At 42.5% G+C, this 19059-nt stretch overlaps 1 long non-coding RNA gene across 3 annotated transcripts in view; it reads left to right on the forward strand.

Moving 5' to 3' along the window:
* Positions 1-97: 97 nt before the first annotated feature.
* Positions 98-19059, forward strand: part of LOC308176132 — a 102609-nt gene continuing 83647 nt past the window's right edge. For all 3 annotated transcript variants that reach the window (XR_013938092.1, XR_013938093.1, XR_013938094.1), the window contains exon 1: positions 98-1019. This is a non-coding gene — a long non-coding RNA (uncharacterized lncRNA). The remainder of the gene's footprint in view (positions 1020-19059) is intronic.

Consider the following 19059-nt stretch of genomic DNA (forward strand, 5'->3'; position numbering starts at 1 on the left):
GATGGCGGCCGCTCCCCCTTAAAGGAGCCTGCGGCCGGCAGCTGTGTGCTCTACATCGTGACCGCCCCCCGCCGTGAAGCCGTGATCACAGGGGCGGAAAGGTGCCTCAGGCGAGAGCTTTGGTCAACTTTCTCCGTCCCTTCTCTCATGAGATGGACGCGGTTTGTCAGCCCCATTAGCAGCTTAGACTGAAGTGGCCCTTGGAAATCCCCTGTACTAATAATAACGACTTCTTTCAGTGGATGTTTAGATCACGAGGAAAAAAAAAAAAAAAAAAAGGCGCTCAACGATTGCCCTGGTCAGCCGTATGATGACAGGGCTCCGTGCCTTCAGGAGACTGAAGGACAGTTTCAGGGACTACCTAGAAATCTCAGTCAGTTGAGCTAAAACTAAACGTTTCAGGAATTACAGCTGCACCCTGAGTGCTGCTTAACCTCTCAGAACAGTGGTGAGAGCGCTGGGATGCAAAAGCTGAGGCATGTCCCCACAGGAGAAGCAGCCTGAGAGACATCTCTTCTTAAATGACCACTGTAAGGATCTCACTGGCTGGGTTACCTTGCTAACTATCCCGCTACCAACAATGTGTGTAAAGGTGAAGCATGAAGAGTTTTCCTGTGAGGAATTCTCTGTGCACATTGATGGATTTTAAGATAAACTTGAACCTCTGCTACTGGCTGTCAGTGACTATGTTATTTGTGCACCAAGACATGACAGGCCTAGAGGAGATCAAATGTATAAATGAAGAATGTCATGCATTTTACAAACAGGACATTTGTCTAGCAGGAAGAAGTAAAGCTTCCAGTGAAGCAAGAGAATATGACTTTTTGTCCCACAAGTGAACAAACACTGAGGAAGGTGCAAACCTGGGTAATTTTTAGAACATTTTTGACTCATCTAAAGAGAGTGGGCTTTCCCTGTGAAGAATGAAGGAAACGTTAAGAAATGACAAGAAAACATGCACAGTTTCCACAAGATGCACTTCTCTGAGACTGCACCAGCGCTCAGGGAGCTAGGTCAAGGTAACATCTATCTAATATTTGCTGCTCTTTTTACTTATAACTTTATCTTTAGCACAATCAGGATAGAACTGCTCATTATCAAGGCCTTGTTTGGTATCTCACTAGTCAACCCAAACACCTTCTCGCCCATTACTTTTGGCATCATGATATTTTCTCGATCTTTCTTTTATTGCATTTCTCCTCTTTGTAACCCTCCACTTGTCACAGAAATACCTGTCATCCCTCAGCTGTTCTCCCCAGGCTTGGTGAGCTCATTGAATAGCTTTGCCTTGTTCCTTTTGTGGCAGATTTGCTTCACAGGTGGAAAAGAAATTACCCATGTTACTGAGGGCCTTAACATTTTAGGGATCAGTTTTGTAAATGGAGACAAGTAATAACCAGTTACATTGCACTGTTCTGTTCCCATGGTAGCAAAGTTAGTTTTTTTCCTCTTACAATTATGGGAAGTTATATCCAGAACCAGTTCCTCGATACCATGGAGATAGTAAGTCTTTTTTCAGGCTTCTTTTCAATTCCTTATATGCTCTTGGATGAAACTTCCCAATCTTGCAAGCCTTATCAGAGCATTTTCTGTCTCTACAAATTAATTTATGTACACAGAAGGTTTGCTCAAAATTTGTTGCACTATTAATATAGTTTTGCAATGAATTTGTGTCATTTATAGTGTGTTTATGTCTTGTAATTTCTGTTTTTTATTGTGCCGTTTGAGCTCTCGAGTACCACCAGCCAGACTGGCCGCAGGCGCACCGCTCAGGGCACTTACGGCCAGCCACCTTTTGTGAGGCCATAGGGTGACAGGGACTCTGTGGTCACATCACAAGGGTCTCAGGGTGCCCCTGATGGCAGCAGTGACAGAGGTCACCTGACCATTGTGAGACAATGCTGACGTGAGATGGCTGTTCCACGCTGACAGGAGCCATGTCTGCCAGGCTGGGGTCCAGGCCAGGAGGTCAGCCTGCGGCTTGGGAACTGCCCCTCGGAGCTGGGGATGTCCTTGATGTGCAGCTGGACACCCGAGCATTGGAGACATCCTGAAGAGACCATGGAAACAACGAGTATTAAACACAAAATATGTAACAATAACCTGAAGGGATGTCTGAAATTGCTCAAGTGTTTTATCGGCCTCGCATCACGAGAAGACTCAGCTCTATCCCCAAAATCCAGGCTGAAGGTGGGATTGTTCAGCCTAGAGAAGAGGAGGCTCAGAGGCGACCTTATCGCTCTCTACAGGTACCTGAAAGGAGGCTGTAGCGAGGTGGGGGTTGGTCTGTTCTCCCACGTGCCTGGTGACAGGACGAGGGGGAATGGGCTAAAGTTGCACCAGGGGAGATTTAGGTTGGATGTTAGGAAGAACTTCTTTGCCAAAAGGGTTGTTAGGCATTGTAATAGGCTGCCCAGGGAAGTGGTGGAGTCACCATCCCTGGAGGTCTTCAAAAGACATTTAGAGCTTAGTGATATGGTTTAGTGGAGGAGGACTTGTTAGTGTTAGGTCAGAGGTTGGACTAGATGATCTTGGAGGTCTCTTCCAACCTAGATGAGTCTGTGATTCTGTTTATATATTACAATTCAGTGTCATATGGTATTTTAAAAGCACATATAGGATATATCATCGAAAATGCCATGAAGAGTTGGTGGAAAAAAAAAAGACTAGTCTGACAGAAGAAAAATTCACAGGATTAATGATGATATTTAAAAACTCAAAGATTTTAGTACAACAATGCTGTTACAAAGTTTCAGTGTTGAAAGTTTAAATGGAACAGCCTGCTCTGATGTTCTGTATTAATTTTCTCAACAGCGCATATTTTGTGACAGATTAATAGGACTTGCTGTTCAGCAAACACATTTCAGTTACTTTTTTTGTGGCTAGTTTGGAGAACTGCTAAAAAGGATGTAAGGGAGGACTGGGACTTCATGCGTTCTGGGAACTGGGGAAAAGTGCTGTTATGTGAGGCCCTGATGGGGTTGTCATTTTACGTATGTGAGGAACAAAAGGGGCTTGTGGGGAGGATGGAAAAGAGCGGGAATGGAGAGACTGCGGTCAGTTTTTGAGGGATTGTGTGAGCTGGACTCACGTTACCTGGGATGGCAACATCAAACACCAAGAAAAAGATAAGTGTCAGGTGTACCTCTAAGCATGTCACCTGTAGAAAAGTAAGTATAATGGTGCCTGGCATTCTTTGCAGTACTGTCCCACTGCTCATGTGCGTAGAAAGATAGCTGATTGTGACTGCCAGTGTGGGGGCTTTGCCAGGGCTTTTGTCAAACTCATGTGCAGTGAAATACTCCTGGTTCTTTGGAGAACCCATTCAAAACTTCTGTGTCTCACCGTTCTCTGTAACTTCAAATCCAAAGACTGCCTTTGGTATGTGCCTGTGCTGCATCTCGTACTAAGCAGGGCATGCCAATCAAGTGACATATTGGGAAAGATGGGACCAGTAGTAGGATGCCATCAGAAATTTGCCCTCCTCCCTACATGGGAATGTAGTCAGGACATAATAGCTCTTTGCCTGCACAGGTAGAGGAGGAGAGACAGCTTGCTGAACTGAGCATAGACATTGCAGTTCCCAGGAGTGCAGGGAGCAAGGCGTGTTGGAGGCAGGTTGTAATAAGTGGTTTGAAAACAGGCTGTAATTTCAAGAGCTAGCTTGATTGAATTGGACTGAACTGTCTCCTGCACAGCCCTGATACTTAGATCTCCACCTTTCTTGTGGACAGCTAGCTTGACTGCTGAGGTGTGCTTTTATTTTTAACATAGTTTAAGCCTCTCTGAAATTTTTCAAAGACTGTTTACCAAGCATTTCACAACATTTGGCTTGTAACTATCATCATAGCAATATTTTCAGAAATGTGTACATGGATGTAAGGATATCCTGCACTTCCACTTCTTTTGAGGGAATGAGAGGATCAAAGACTAAGGGCAAGAGTGGCTCAGTTCTCAACTACAGAATGCACGTATACTAGCAAGGCATTTACCACACAGTTTGTGAAACTCACAGAGACCCAGTCTGACTGAGCTCTAGCATTTAATAAGACACCATTGCAGCAGCAAAGACTGCACAGGTTGGCTGCGTGGCTGGTTAAGGTAAGTGCCATGAGAAGTTGTTTTGCAGACCAGCAGCAGACTTGGAATTGCAGACAAATGTGCAGGCACATATGACTATGATCTAGTTTGCCCTTAAGTATAATTATGCCTGATTCAACTCTCCATTTTTTATATAAGCACTAGGAGTCAAATTCTGTGGGTATGGTGCACTTTGCATTTATGCAATTGAGTCTAGACTGTTACAGATCACTGACCTAGACAAGTCTGCATACAATACCACAGCAGTGATTAATTTGCAGGCATGCATTAGAAAAGTAAAACCGTTTTCTTTCTTTTGGGACAAACAAGGTAGTAAATGTAATAGAAATAAGTTAACTCAGTTTGACTGAATTAGGTGGTATAGAAGAATCTCATTATTTTTATCAGCTTCTGAGGAGATAATTAGAAGCTTCTTCAATACTTTGAAGTGTGTAAGAACATGGAAAGATCCATGAAAATTGAAAGATGCATAGTAAAAATGCCTGATTATCTGATAAACATTTCCCTGATGTGTATTTTTAGTTGTTATTTGGAATAACAGTTACCTAAAGAGAACATCCATTGGTCACAGGTATTGTAAACCATTGAGTAGAGGAGGGAGCTGGGACTGTCAGTGTTAAGTAGAGAGGACAGCAATGCTGAAATTCAGTCTTTCACGTGTTCTGGAGCAGAAGAGATCTCTTACCTATCTGATTTCGTAGACACCAGGAACACCAGTCACAACTTACAATCCATTAATTGCCCTTCACTGGTAGTAAATGATCTCACTGGAGTCAATGCATGTATTTTGTCACTTTTGGATGGACTTGCACATTGTGAGCTTTCAGGCAATGATCAAATGTTGGAAGAAAGGTGCATTTTATTGCCCCAGAAGAATGTAGAAGGAACCATCTCTCATGGTTCACTCATCACTCATGACTAAGGGAAAAAAAAAGTTGAGATTAATTTATCATCTTCTTTTTATATGATCTCTGTCATCTGAATTAACCTACATAAAATACAGTTTTCAGTAATGCAGACATATATACACACATATAGAGTGCATTTAAATACAATTTTCATTAATTAATTATGTAAAAGTATGCTCTTGTTCAAATACACCGGATGGCATGCAAAATGTTTATGTGCTGTAATTTAATTTGTTCTAACACACAGTTTTTGCCAGTCATTGTGGTGTCATGGTAAGTGTTGGCATGGTGAAGGGAGACTTTTTGTATTTGAGCAGCAGGAAATCAGAATGTAAAGATAAAAGCCTGACGTTAGACAGAATCTGAAACAATTCTGCATATGGATCCAAAAACCTGGTACAATAGTTCAGAAAGCAAGATACAAAAAAATAATAATAATTAAATCCTTTTAGAAACATGTCACTGCTATTGGCATCTTACCCAGGTACATGAACGTTGATTTTATTAAGAAATAGGTGTGGGTTGGCCTCAAAGTGCACCCAGATGCTGGAGAGCAACTGAATCTGTGTAGTTGATCCATTTCATGCTCTGAAAAAAGGGAGAAATCCTGGCACTGTCCATTCTGCTCTTTGGAGTCGTTAACACTGAACTACAGATAGCTCCTTCTCACTCCCCCACCCTTACATTTTCTGTGCGAGCTCTGTGCCAGCTCCAATCAGTTCACTTTTCAGGATCTACATCCTGGAAAATGGCTTCAGTGTAACATTACTTTGCCTTTGGCAGCGGAGGCTGTTACCACAGCTCTTCCGTCTCCGCACCTGCAGGCATATGCTCCCTTCCCCGTGCTGCCCTCCTCCCTTTCCAGCTGGGCCAATGCAACTAATTTGAAGAGAGGGTGATGCTTTTTTACTCACAAACAGTTTTCCACTGCTGAAGAAGTGACTGGGGGATGTGAACTTCTTAAATCAAGGAGAGGTTTGTGTTGTCAAGGGAGGTTTGTGAAACCTCAGACCACAGTTTGATGAGATTTCCCTTTCTGCAGCAGTGCTGGCTTTAGCAGCCTTCTGTTGGTTTCTCCCTTTTCTTTAACTCTTCTTCACATAGCAGTAACAAATGTACCAGCATAAATATTTATGTAACCATGGAGACCAAGAGGAAGGAACAGATTATGGTAAAAAAATAACTTGGTAAGAAAAATTGTATTTTTAACCTGGATTGCTCCCCAGTCTGTTCAGTGGATGTACCTACCCAGCTGTGAGGGCTGTGCACACACAGAAATGACCAGCAGGCAAGTGTGGGGTGTGTAACTGCTTTTACCACCAACGCTACTGAGACTTCACTCTCCAAGAACTTGAGACTCCTGGAACATGTCTCACCTTACCTAATATTCTCCAGATTCTGTCTCATCTGGGCTGGAAATGTAAGCCCCAGGTTGCTGCTGTAACCAACAGAAAGTGAAAGGTTGGCTCATCCCATCCTGAGATGAAATGGATCACATCCTGGAGGGACCTCTCTCTGTCTATACCTTTTCCCTTCTACGGTATCCAGTTCAAGCCAATTCACAAGTCACCCTAGCTATTTAAGTTTGTGTTTTACCCACTAAGACAGCATTTCACAAAGGAAACAGGAGATTTTAAGGCCAATGTAAAGATAAGACAGTAAGTCAGTGACAGGCAGAAAGACAAATCAAATAAATAGGCTTCCTTTACACTTTGGCCTATATAAGCACTGCCTGGGCACATCAACCAACAGGCACGGCCGTGTTTCCCCATAAGGGGACGGGTAAGCCTTCATCTTGGGTATGGGGTGGCATGCCTGGGGGACTTGGGGGATACGCAGCACACAGCCCTCAGGTGCCTCCATAAGGTGTTGTGGGGCCTTGCTGCCTAAGACACTGAGCACCATTGCTGGAATTCATTACATAATCTGCATCTGAAGTGGTTTTGCAGAAAATATCATTAAAATATTGCATCCTTTTAACTGGTGTTGCTCTATCTTATTGTTTGAAAAATTGATTAATCTCGGGAAAAAAAAACAAAACGACACCTCCCTAAAAACAAGCTACAATTCCAAACCAGTTTGCTGGGCTGTCTTTACAACACAGCCCTACCAAACTGTTCTGTTGGTGCCATCTGTAGCTGAGAAGAGCTGCTCCAAGATTTAGCGTCTGTGTTTGTACACACACCTTTTAACAAAGATCTTTGCAGTTTATTAATGGGTAACCCTATTGTACTGAGAAGAATGAGAATGTTGCATTTAAAACATAACTTCATGGATGGAAAACCTTACCTGGATTTACTTTGCAGTGCTAGAGAATTTATGTAACCTCTCCTGATTTTCTCTGAATTTTTGGAGGTTGGTGGTTTACCTCATCAGTGTATTACAAGTCTTGAGTTGATATCTATGAGGCCTAGAGCTTCTGGAAGGAAGAGCTCCTACTGTAATTGTTGGGCTGCCTCCTATGGGTATTCTGCCTACCCTGTTATGAACAGTGAGGATGTTATCTTCATGGTTGTCATTGGGTGGCTTGGAGCAGGCGCTCAGCATAATCCTGCCAGGTGTTAAGTGCTGTGACATAGCTGTAGAGGGGTGTTTGAATATATCCATACATTCAGCTGTGGTTCCAGTAGAGTGAAAGATCAGGAAAAAAAAACACTTGGTACATTCCAAAAGGGCAGGATAATTAGAGGGACAGTAACTTGTAAACATCGGTTACAAAACCAATGTTTACTTCTGCACTCTGTAAATGTCTCTGTTCCCTTCTAAGCTTAGTCCTCCTCAACTGTTTAAATTAAAGTATGGTCAATTGAACGTTTTCCTTACCAGTTGCAGTTTGCTGAGTCATACTCCAAAATCAGCCCTCTGTGTAATTCTAGCAAGCCAGCTGTGGCACATTATCCAGGAGCAACAAAACAAACTGGTATCGAGTAGGTGAATTCAACAAAAAAAAAAAAAAAAAAGTTAAGCTTTGTGTAGTACTGTAGGCCAGTTTTTCAGGGAAATAATTGATGTCATCCAATATTATGTGTATCTTAGTGCTCACTTAATGATGACCTAATATTTCAAACAAAATACAACTTCTGTAATGAGATACCTCATTTCTGCCAGGATGTTATTAAGATACCTGCTACAGTGATCTAATGAGATTGACCTTCATTTCATAACAAATTGCTCTTCTCCAGAAACTATTTTTAATGGCCTTCATGATTTATGCAAAAGGACCTATAGCGATAGCCTTAATTTGGGGGAATAAATGATTCAAATAATTATAAATTTTATGAAAATGACAAGTTACTTTAAAGTGCTACTAAATTTTTACCGTGTTATGCACCAGTTGAGGACGAAATTGTGAAAATCTCATATGGCTTTGTTCTCTCTGCAAAGAGCAAAATAAATGAGTTTAGCTCATAACGGGTAGAAGAAAAAAAACACCTAATTGCTAACACTATTTTAGCAGCTCGCAGGCTTTCACCTTCAGGCTATTTTACTCCCTGGAGTGCCATTTGCTGCCATCTACTGGTTATTTCTCAACATTTCAAGGAGACGGTCAAATCTGTGCTCTAATGTATTTCAGCTCTCCTGATAGTCAAAGCTGCAGTGCAAGTGACTTCTGATACCTGTTGTAATGAGAGGAACCGTGCTCTAAAGGGTGATGAAGGGGAAAACGAGGAATCTGTATTCTGAATATTTGTGCTGACTGTCTTAAAATTATTGATTAGTTGAAGCAGGACGGTTAAAGCATTTCAGAGGGAAGATGCTTAGAAGATGGATACACTTGGTGTTTTATTAATAATAGATAAGAATGCTTTGCTCTTCTGTAGTTATTTTAATCCCAAAAGCCGAAGTACCGTACTAGCATTATTTAATCCTCACCACATCCTTGGAAGATTTCTTTTATTACATGGTAGCAATTTTATGGACTAATGTCTTGTACCCACTGTGAAGCAGAAGATTGTCAGGCTTCATTTTTCATATATGTGGCTGTAACTATCATGCTTGTAAATACCCCTTCAAAAATGCCAACACCAGGACTGTTCTGAATAAACAGCGCTACCCAAAACATAATTGGAGGTGAAAAGACTAAGATACAAGTTAAACTTTAAAGGAAAGGCTTCACAAAAGTAAAAAGAACAAAATATTTCCTCAAAGGCCATATATGTTACCATGTAAAGACAAAGAACTTTCAGGTCTGTATGTATGGCATCATTTGTTGACTTCTGTACCAGCAGGATCCCAAAGGAGGGATTTATGTACCTTGCCACGTTGTGAGTCAGTCAATATTCCCCAGCAGACTTTCTCCTTACGTTCTCATTGCCAGGCACAACTTCCTCACCAACACAGAGATACACCACCATTCCTTTTTCCAGGCTTTGGCTTCTGTCATTGTTATTTGTGAAGATGAACAGGATTTGTTTGGGCTTGTGGCCTCTTTCTCATGTCTTAACGGTACAGGCATGCTTTCCTCTTAGCGTCTGACAAAGCCTCCACAGGCAGAGCTCCCTATTTACTGTTCCAACCTTGACAGTCACAAGACAAGCACATAGATCGTTATCTGGCACCCAGCTTTTCTTGGCTGTCCCTGCCCTCTTCCTGCCTGGCTAAGACAGCAGTTCAGTCTGTGTCTTTCAGTGTTGCTACCCACTTCTGTTCCATTCTGTCATCTACTTTATTTTGCAGCCATCCCCTGTAAAGCCACATTCACTTTGCTGCAGAACAAATACAGGGGAGATCTGTGTAGTTATGCAGATGGCCACTTTGCTGTAGGGTACGGGTGCTGTAGGATGCAGTTGTTAGTGTTTACATCCACAAAACCAATGAATTGGGTGATCCATTTGTAAGCATCATCCTCCAGTGCCTTAACTGTGGATACACAAATTTTGAGCAGTCTTGTCACAGAAACTGTTAGACTACAAAAGGTTTTCATTTTCCTGTAAATAAAGAACAAGTAAAAAGATATGGAGCTTAACTCTCCAGTGTGTTACTCAGTAGTACCATTGATTCCAGTAAAGTTCGATTTCATCTTAAACCCAATGTAATTGACTGGTATATCAGGTTTTTAACTCAGAAATCCTCTATATCCCACACATCTCAGGCAATCACTGCAGCTGCTATGGATCTCTATCACTTACATATATTTCCATACCATAAAAGAAAATACATTTCTGTTGCTTCAGCCAGAAAGTACTTTTTCTGTAGAACAGCCTATGGACTTAGAGAAAACATTGCATGCCTATGTCTAGTTACAACATATAAGGTTCTTCCTCTAGTAGTAATCACACAAATGCTGCAGGGATGAAATCCTGTTACTAAGTCTCCTTCCTTTCTTTTTCTTTCTCTTTCTTCATGTAGCAGCTGTCTTAATTCATTAGAGAACAGTTTCTTATAATTTGTCACAGTGTAATGAGCTAGTTACAAAATCAATCAGTATTCCAGGTGAGAAATAGTAGGGTGCCAGCAGTTTATCTGATGACCCGTTCTGATGAAGCAGACAGGTGTATATATTTTAGCAGAACATGAAGGATGAGGTTAGAGATCACACATTTGCTGATGATACTGTATTGTATAAAATCTCCCTCCTACAGAGTCCACATCCCTTTACTTTCTGATGAAACAATGTAGTATGGCATACATGTCAAATTTTGTGGCTGTGAAGCCTGTGAGGATATTTTTGGAAAGGTAGAGAACTTGCTGAATGTTAAAGTATAGCTTTGTACTGAGATTTTATTCAGTAAAGGGTGAACACAATTGTAAATACAGAAGCCAGTAGCTCTGTAAGCCACTGAGGAAATCTGCATTTCAGCATTTGAAAGCCCATATTTTCATCTTTTGTTGTTTTAATCCCTTTGGGAACCTCTCTGTAGTGAATGACATGGCATATATTAATGTAGGCTTTTAAAATATATTTATACATAAGCAATAGGGAGAATGTGCTATACAACCGTTATTGTTGATTTGTGGTTAAAAAGAAAAAAAGTAACAATAAAACCCAGCGAAAACAGAGGCAAAAAACTGGGTTAGGAAATTCCTAACACAGCCCCTTTGAAATGTACTTAGAAGGAAAGTCCTGACTGTGCTGGATGTGTCCAGTAAACCTTCCTTCTCTTATTTTCTTGGCATTTGGACTACTAATGCTGCCAATAACCTGAGTGGTACAAAGGGACAGGAATCCTGTTACTCTTTTCTCAAGGGTAACAAGTCTTTCCTTTTACCCACACCTATGGAAAGTGACAGGTCAGTGTGAGAAGAGACGCATTTTACTTACCCTATAAGAAAAGCAGTGTCAGGCTGGTCAGGTTGTTTCTCACTCTTTCCAATTCTGAACAACCAGAACGTGGAGAAAAGGCAGTATTGATACAGGACATCTGAAGCTTTCTGTTCACAGCAATCACCTTGCTCACTGCCGAACCTTTGGTGCGAGGGAGCCCTTTGCTCATCTCAGTTTGGACAGCTTTGCCAGGGATCTGCAGCCTTTTATTACAATCTCCTAATTGCAGAGGTTTTATAGTTAAGTAATTTAACTGTCTAGGGGTTCCTAGGCTCATTACCCTCCTGTTTTACCATCTGACACATTCACCACATACCTAAGAATATGTTACAGCTCTCCTTTCATGTCTTTCATCTGATTTCTGTAAACGTGACTCAGAGATCTTTTAAATTGGCATAGCTTTGTGACCTTCAATGGAACTATCTTAACCAATATTCAGAACACACCCCACAAAAAAAGATACACCTTTGTAAAACACAGGTCTTCACCCAAAACGCAGCTGCCTTTTTGCATGTGAACTCCTGCAAAACCGGAGTTTTGCCACATACGTGATAGAATGATTCTCAGAGCCTGGAGTCCAGCGAGTTGCACACTGAACTTGAATATTTTTCCTGACAGTAATTGCAATTGATTTTTCAAATCAACAAGGTAAAGTCATTCTGTCTTTGATGTAAAACACAGCTGCATTTTCCACAAGAAAGGCCTTTTCCAGAGATGTAAAGCATTCTAGAGCCTAGTTGTTGCTGCTTGGGTAAGCTCTGTGGCAATTCTGTCTTTCAGGGGGTTATGTGCAGTTACTGCCTTTATTGTTTAGGTGACCTATCTGAGCAGAAGGAAGTGTTTGGAATAAGGGCAGCTATTTTGAACTTATGATGTGTTAGAGACGGGGGGAATCAGAGTGAAGGATAGAATTAGGTCACAACTTCAAGATGCCAACATTTTCCTCTTGATTTGCTTATTGCTTTTCTAAGGCAGGCTCTCACATTTACCACAGTGGAAGGAATAATCTTTTCTCTGCACTCATTGTATCAAAGTACAAAGGAAATTCAGTGAAGTCATCAAAAATTTAATTTTCTGCATTTCTAGGAGAAAGTCTGGCTAAGAGGACAAACCAATCTTCTCAGCTATGTAATTAAGCATTTACTGTCAGGAGATAATAAACAATCAATCGAGGTTGGTTAAACCATTTCTCAAGGGCAGTTTAGAACCTCACTGAAATGACAAACGCAGTGCAACACAAGCATTTCTGTGATGAAGTCAGATCCAGGGCAGGAACAGCAACGGGATTGTTAATGATTAGTAGGATAAGAAGTAGGATCACAAAGGCCACTTTTAAAGCTGAGGAGCTCAATTCAGTTCAGGCAATGTCCCGAGCCCACTGATTGCTCCCTTTAGAGAGCAAGCTTGCAATCTTCATTCCCTGTGCTCTTCAGAACTAGTAAGTGCATCTAAATAAGCCACTGGTAAAGTGTTATCACAAAATACCCTTCATTAAAACACTTCGGGAATTGTGGGAAAATAGTATTATTGAAAAGCAATCTTAATAACTGTAAGACTGTATTCAATTTGCTTGCAACCTTACAGCTTTGCCTTCAGAGGCTGTGTGCGCCCACGTCTCCTGTTCTCTATCACAGCAATCATGTGCACATGTGGATGTGGGCGGGCGTGGGTGAACAAATAGCGCTTCGGAAATCCAGCCCACGTTGTGCAAAATAAGGAATTAGCAATGACCTTGTGGCTAATACTGATAGGATCTTTTCTATTATATTTTATCCCCTTTCAAAATTGCTATGGATTGCGAGCATTTATCTAACTGTATTGAGGATAAGGCCCACTTCCCAGATACAGTTAAAACAAGCTGTTCTTTCTACCTTTAGAGGGGATAACATAAATTCACAACCACGCCACTGTCTTCTCTTAAATTCTGAAGGCAATTAGGAGATGTAGGAAACCTTGCCATCAGATGTTTCTAATTTAATTCAATCCCATGTTATGTTGAGCTCTACTTCAGTCTCAGCCTCAGGACCTAAATCGTTTGTATTAAAAATAACATAATAGCTACCCTTTTGTTTAATCAATGTTGACTGCATTTAGGCAGGCATTAGCAGATAATCTGACTACCAAATACACAGTGAGTTGGCAGTTAGTTAATAACTGATGAGGAAAATTTGGAAAAGAATCAAAGGAGAAAAGAAAAAGAGAAAAAAATAAAAAAGAAAAAGAAAGCCTTACAAAGACATACAACATTAGAGGAAATACTATGGAAAATTTATTTTTGCCAGTGACTGGTATTGGCATAGGCCTCAAAGGTGCACAGCCAGTGGTCTCAGCCACGGGTGACAGGCTCAGCCCAGGAGGGAGAGCATTGACGGGACTCCAAGCAGAATGAGGTCTACGGTAAAACTAACATCATTTCCTCTTAGACTTATTTAAACTTACTAATGGGATTTATAGGTTAGACGCTTAGTGGTATAAGCTGGCATAACTCCACTGAGCTCTGACTGCATCATTTCCACCCTTCTCTTTCTGTAAATGTAGGTGGACACTGTTTACCTGCCCACTAGCCCTTTTATGGGAAAATGATGCTTTTTGTCCAGTGTTTTTCTGGGGCATGTGTGCTCCCAGATTTTTGCCTTGATGTGTGGAGCTGTTTCTTCATTCAGATGGTTCAGCTGGTAGGAGAACCAAAGCACTTGGTGGTGTTCTCGGTGTGTTCCGTGCACTCGCTACATCTGTGATTCAGCTTCCTGAAGTTCCCTGGGGAATGTCCTGTTTGGGGGCATGGATGGGTGGTGGCAGACTGCCTTGGGACAGGACACAGGTTCTGTTGAGGGTGAGCTGATGCCAGGAACCTTGGAAAAGACAGGCTTTCTGGCAGTCCTGGCACAGAGCAAGAGCCAGGGCTGGCAAGAAAACCTCTGGTGTGTAGCTAAACGCAAGCCACGCACTGAGTAGCGTGGAGCAGCTCTGCCATCGCATCATACCAGCTTATGGGGAAGTCACCGGTCAGGCTCCCCAGCCAGTTCTCTGATCATCCCGACCTGACTTATCTCACAAGGCTCCAGTTCTCTGGATCCTGAGAGCTGCCAGCTGTAGGGCTGCCAGCTCTGATGGCACTTAACAGAGGATGACATGGACTTACATTGAGGGGACTGTGCTGCATCTCTTTTTTTTTTTAAATACCATCCTGGAAACACGTCGGAGGTAGGTAGTTTATTGCCCGCTATATTTTTCTCTGTAAATTTGCAATACTGTTGTAATGACGGCCCTTCTGGTCAGCCAGCAGCTCCAGAGGAGACTTGGACTGGTTATTTTCCACCCGACTCCCCTGTGTCTGCTCCTGATGCCTGAGTGATCAGGCAGAATGGAGCCCAGGGCCTGCTGCTCAGCAGATGGCACCTTTCCAGTGCATCAGTACTGGAACAATAGCCAGCACAGTATGAGGCAACCCAAGCTGTTAGAGCCTGCCTTTCAACTAAAGCAGGAGAGCAAGCCGTGGCAGTTTGCTGTTTTGCAAGTTACCCGGTAGCAAAGAGATGGTTTACACAGTGTCCTAACGTGTTCTACTATGCCCTTATTCTCTGCCTAAGCTCCCAGGGCTCTCACTGAAGCTCCGCTCAGCGGATTTCACACAGATTTGGTAATGAGAGGTGCCACACACCATCTCAGAAGGGACCGCACTGCGCTATTCTTGGGAATAACATGAACTGTATGTGCTAATCACACAAGGGCTTTGAAGCTTGAGTACAGACTGCTTAAAGTCATCAGCATAATAATAGAGCATATTTGGGACTTAAAGAGAAGAGGATGGTGAAGTGGCAGAGGGCACAAAGTTCTAGTCTCAGTCTGGAAGCCTGTTTGGGCTGAAATGGATGTCAGAGAAGCTACTTCAGTGCTATAGCTTCGAATTCCTTTCTTTTTAGAAGCTATGCAATCTTGTTACTTTCTTGTTCATTTTGTGATAGATTTAAATCGATTGAGGCTCCCAAATCTTAGTGGACAGTTGTGAATCAATGGTGAATAGCGTGTGAGTAGAAATACTGTGGGAGATGGCTTAGCTGAATGGGCACTGAACCCTGGATCGGGATTCTTCCATCCTTTTCCCATTCAGTGCAAAACTCACATTGTATTCTTAGTGAGTAGGAAAAAAGAAAACCCTTTTAATCACAGATAGGGAACAAAAATTCCATAACAAGTACAAATTCTTCAGAGAAGACGGACAACTGTGTCCAAGAACTAGTCTTAGTACAACATTTCCAATTGCTGATTTGCAGGAAGAAGTGATTAATCAAAAAGTGAAATCTTTTCAAGACTAGCATAAATTGCAGGAGATTGTAAAAGATTCCAGATGGATTTGAATTATTTGAAAAAGCAGATGAAAACAGCAAAAAAAATTTGAGTTGAATAAACATGGTCTAATCCCTATTACTAAAAAATAAACTCATTGTTCTGATGTGAACATCCACCAGGATTTTCAGAAGACAAAGCTGTAGGCCTAAAAATGTCTGCTCAGGACAAGCAAATAGGGTGCTGATCTGCTAGAGATAAAAATGTTCTGACATTTCTACAGAATGCCCATATCCTTACTCCCATTCCCTCAGTTTGGGCTGTATCAGCTCAGAGACACAGACCAAAAGGGTCTCTCAGCAGTGAAGGGAGCAGGACTGTATGCTGAGGTTTCTATGGACAGAGATGTTGAAGTCTTCAAGGTGATACGCAGAGGGAAATGCTTCATGCCACGGGGAAATGATTTGAATGCTTCATTGCTGCAAACATGTCAGGAATGATGAAACTGCGGGTTTTATAAAGCAGGGATGGCATTGTAACATTTATAACTAATGCAATAGAAAAATAGTCATGCGGTATCCCACAACATCATCTGATATCCTGTTGCTCCTGCTTGTCTGAAGCCTAGTCAAACCCTGCGTCTTGTGATGGCAGCTTTAGCAATAACGTCCATGCAAACCCAAATACATGAGCTGGATTAATATTGCAGAACATAAACCACATTTTCAGTAATAAAATGGAGAAAGTTTAGATGGAGACGGGCTCCCCCGGACAGCAGAAGCTGCACGACTGGCTCCCCAGGTTACAGGGCATCCCTTTTCTTCTGGTGGTTGAGGTAGTGGCTGTTACACGGGCAGACTACTGGCCCATCTCCAACAGTAACTTGATATAAATTTAGTGCCTATGTAGGAACTAAGATAATTTTATTACCTTGATTTAATTCTCCATTTTCTTTAGAAGAACATTTATGTCCTTTTGCATTTTGGATAGGTGCAAAGTTAGTAGTTTGCTTCTCACATATAAACTGCAGGGATTTCCTGGTATTTTTTAAAGTTAACCTGCTGATCATTGCAGTTAATCCAGACCACAAAGAGTCCTGTGAAATCAGGAAAAAAACAGGATCTGATATTAGACCTGTAACTGCCCCCTGCCCTGCTGCACACAGGTGCTGCCCTTGGGGCCTTTCTGTCTCTAAATGGCAGCATGCAGGAGAGCGAGGGCTCTCCTGACCCCAGGGTGCCAAGTCAGGTGCCTTAGAATAGAGTAGAGCAGCACAGAATAGAATAGAATAGTTCAGTTGGACCTTCAATGATCATCAAATCCAGCTTTCTGCCCTCTTCATGGCTAACCAAAAGTTACAGCGTATTAGTGAGGGCATTGTCCAAAGGCCTTCCAAACATTCACAGCCATGGGGCATCAACCACTTTGCTAGGAAGCTTGTTCCAGTGTTTGACCACCCTCATGGTAAAGATTTTTTCCTAATATTTACTCTGAACCTCCCCCGGCACAGCTCTGTGCCGTTCCCATGAGTCCTTTCATTGGTTCCCAGGGAACAGAGACTGGCATCGCCCCCTCTACTTCCCCTCCTCAGGAAGCTGCAGAGAGCACTGAGGCTACGTCTTAGTTTCATTTCCTTTCCTCCAGACTAGACAAACCAAGTGTCCTCAGCCTCTCCCCACGGGACATGCTTTCCAGCCCTTTTGCCAGCGTTATTGCCGTCCCCTGTATGCCATCAAGTACCTTTGCGTCCTCTTTATATTATGGAGCCTAGAACTGCACACAATATTCAAGGCAAGGCCTCACCGACACTAAACACAGTGGGAGAATCCCCTCATGTGACCGGCTGGCTATGCTGTGTTTAATGCACCCCAAAAAGTGGTTTGCCCTCTTGGTGGACAGGGCACACTGCTGGCTTATGCTGAGCCTGCTGTCGACCAGCATCCCCAGATCCCTCTCTGTAGGGCTGCTCTCCAGTCACGCACCTCCCTGTCTGTACCTGTGTCTGACATTACTCTGTCCTGGGGCAGAACACAGCATTTACCTTTGCTGAATGTCACGCTGCTGCTGACAGCCCGATGCTCCAGTCCATCTAGAGCCCTCTGCCTTGGGTGACACCAGGGGCACGGCACATCCCAGTACATGTAAAACAGCAGGAAACAGCTTGAGACAGCAGCTTCATACGTGTCTGTTGAACAGAGACTACAGTTAAGACTGGCTGGATCTGAAAAAAACAGAGAGTGGTAAATAACTCGGCAATAAGCTTCTCCGTTCCCATTTCTCACCTTTCTGGAGTCTAAGATGTAGCAGAGGATTTTGTGGCTTTGCCTTAAATGACTGTGTTACTTCCAGCATCTGCTGTTGTATGTCCCGACTCTGTCAGCTGCAGTGTGACAAAATAACACCTTAATGACAGCAAAACAAAGAGGTCTTATTGGGGTGTGCATGGTATAAGAACAGGAGATGCTGACAGAAAATGTTCAATAGCCATAGTTTTTTGTTCTCTGGTTTAATACTCATAAATCTGCTTCGCACTCCTCCAGCTGCTCTCCCAGTGTCTCCCTCAGTGCCTCGTTTTCCAGACAATAGATGCTGCTACTCACTTGACTTCTGTTCTCATCTAAAAGAGATGAACTGATAGCAAGAATCCTGCCTCCATCTTCCGAATGGCTGGGCTAAGCACTAGGCTGTGGCATTGCCTGCTGAGATAGCAGCAGCACTACTAAGTGAAGCGCAGCAGATTTGAAGGCCAAACAGGGTGTTTTAATGCATGCCTTTCTCCACAGAGCTAGGAGTCTTAGCTCAGAATTGAACTGAAACGAGACTTTCCCTGCAGGATGGATTGCACAAAATGTTTAACTTGTGCCTTGTGAGCTGGCTGCTCCGATGTAATTCTAGCTGAAGCCACTGCTGGGTAAGGAGGACAGCATGATTCATGTATGGCAGCACAGATGCGTACTAACTCGGCAAAACAGGCAGCCTGCATAGCGTGATGATTTTCTGGAAAATAAAGGTTTGCCGTTTATAGGAACAAAGCTTCTTAGGGCCTGTTTACAATTAAGGTGAATTTCTGGGCTGGTGAAAAACCTGAAAATTCTTGCATCAGCCTAAACTAGGCATCTGCTGGCTTCACTTGTATTCATGTCTGGCACAAGCTGAAATGAGAATGCCAGACTGTGACCACCTAAGGACACCCACCAGAGAGTTTGCACTGATATAACTAAATTCATTTCAAACAGATTTTAGTAAAACTAGTATAACTATCATGTCTTGTCAAGGTTGCAGTCTATTTTTGAGTACCTTTTCCCTCCAGAGTGGTGATTGCCACTGACAAATGGCATAATCTGACTCTGTTTAGCTGAGTCCTTGGCACTTTGTTGAAGTGAAGAGGGATTACTCTAGCAAAGCCGAAATATTTATCGGGCTGTTAAATGTCTTGCATATTTACTGATATCTCTGGAGTCAGTTAGCTTTGTATTTTTAAAAAGGATGAGGACACTA

This window comes from Anser brachyrhynchus (assembly GCF_964034855.1).
Source record: "Anser brachyrhynchus genome assembly, chromosome: 11".
Taxonomy (NCBI): Eukaryota; Metazoa; Chordata; class Aves; order Anseriformes; family Anatidae; genus Anser; species Anser brachyrhynchus.